Genomic DNA, 2393 nt, shown 5'->3' on the forward strand with positions numbered 1-2393 from the left:
AGAGGAGAGGAGAGGAGAGGAGAGGAGAGGAGAGGAGAGGAGAGGAGAGGAGAGGGGAGGGGAGGAGAGGGGAGGAGAGGAGAGGAGAGGAGAGGAGAGGAGAGGAGAGGAGAGGAGAGGAGGGAGAAGCAGATGCTCAAGGGACATCAGGGGAAGTCTTAATGACCTTAGATTTGGCAAAGGGTTCTTAGGTATAAAATCAAAGTAAGACCAACATAATAGAAACTAGTTTAAGTTAACCTTGTGTTTCAAAGAACACCATCAAGAAAGTGAAAAGATAACTCACATAATGGGAGGGTGACATTTGCAAATCATATATCTGATAAGGGACTTGCATCTAGAATATATAAAGAACTTTTACAGCTCAATAATAAAATGACCCAAATTAAAAATGAGTAAAAGATTTGAATAGATGTTTGTCCAGAGAAGATATATAAATGGTTAATAAGTACATGAAAGATGCTTGATATGTTTAGTTATTAGGAAACTGCAAATCAAAACAATTTTATACTCACTAGAATGACTAGAATCAAGCAGAGAAATAATAATTAGTGTTGGCAAGAATGTAGAGAAATTGAGGCCCTCATACACTGATGGTGAGAATGTAAAATGGTGTATCTTCTTTGGAAAACAGCTTGGCAGTTCTTCAAAAAGTTAAACACAGGTTACCATATGATGTAACAATTCCACTGCTAGTCATATACCCAAAAGAAATTAAAATGTATGTCCACAGAAAAACTGTATACCAATGTTTATAGCAGCATAATTTGTAATAGCCAAATAATTTGAAACAACTCAAATGCTCATCAACAGATAAATGGTTAAACAAAATGTGGCATATACAGACAATGGAATATTATTCAGACATCAAAAAGAATGAAGTACTAGCACATGCTAAAACATGGATCAATCTTGAAAACATTATGCTAAGTGAAAGAAGCCAGTCACAAAGACTACATGTTATATGACTCCACACATATGAAAGTACAGAACAGGGATACCTGTAGTGACAGAAAGTAGAGTGACTTCTTAGGGCTAGGAGGAAGAGGTGGGGGATGACAGATAGGGTAACAGCTAAAGGGTCAAGTGTTTCTTTCTGAGGTGATGAAAATATTGTGATAATGGTTGTACATTTATATGATAAATATTAAAAACATTTAATTGTGCACCTTAAATGGGTGAATTGTATGCATGTGAATTATATCTTAATAAAGCTGTTTTTAAAATAAAGATTAAATAAGACAATGTTCATAAAAGTGATATAACATGGTATAAATGAATGATTATTTTTCAAATTCATTCTGCCCTCAAAAGTTATCTGCCTCTATCCCCTGCACCTTTTTCTTCTTGGGATGTTAAGTATTTTCTCCACCCCTCCTGATTAGGTTACCCTCAGAACCTCAAGCCAGGCTGCCCTTAGAGCCAGGCCCAGATTCCCCCAACAGGGACCAAATTCCCTGCAGAACAAGCCCTCTCTGCAGCCTGGCTCAGAACACACAACCCAAGTGTCTCTAGTACAGGAATCTGTACTCAGCCACCAGAAGCTCATGGGGCTGCTTGATGGAGGAGCACACATGGAAGAAAGAACACTCAGGAGTGCTCATTCAAGACTGGCTTGTCTTAGTCTATCCTTAGCTCTTGAGTGAGCATTCCCACCTCCCAGGATCAGTTGCACAACTTGGACAAGAGATATAGAAGAACTTGCCTCTTGGCCTGGTCCCTGCCCTTCTCTGCTCTTTACCCCTCTTCCTTGTCCCAGAGCCAGTCTTCATATTGAGCCTGTATCCTGGTAAGCAGTCCTAGCCTCACTTCCTGGATCTGAGGCATCCTTAGGCTCCAGCCCCCCCAGGGTCTGCCACCACCTGCTCCCAGGCTTCCCAAGTGGTCCCTGCTCTTAGATTTCCAAGACTGATCAACTAACCATTCCCACAACTTTCAGTCACTCTCCCCCAGGCTATGTAATTCCATCTTATGGCCTGGATTCTCAGAAGGCAGGGGACAGTGGTTTCACCCTAGCATCCAGCAGACTCAAAATCATTCTGAGTTATCAGAGACCTGACATTACTGAGGTTACTAGTCCTCGCTCATGCTGCCTCCTCCACAACTACAATTTCATGCCTGTACTTATGACACAGAGATAGGAACTACAGATCAGATAGGTAGGTGCAGAATCCCTAGCTGGTGATGATATCCTCCCTTCCTTCAGTGGGTCCCTTGCTCCTCAGCCCTGTGATCTTGGGCAAGTTCTGTAAGCTCCCCTAAGTGTCAGCTTCCTTATCCGTAAAGCAGGGGGAACAGTAGCTTGGGAGAAATCACCTTAGATGGAGTGCAAATGAGGCCTATCATTGAAGGCATCACCCAAGAACAAATATTGTACAAGGTCCTTTGGGTCT

This window comes from Phyllostomus hastatus, unplaced genomic scaffold (assembly GCF_019186645.2).
Source record: "Phyllostomus hastatus isolate PE091 unplaced genomic scaffold, TTU_PhHast_1.1 phas_contig_38, whole genome shotgun sequence".
NCBI lineage: Eukaryota > Metazoa > Chordata > Mammalia > Chiroptera > Phyllostomidae > Phyllostomus > Phyllostomus hastatus.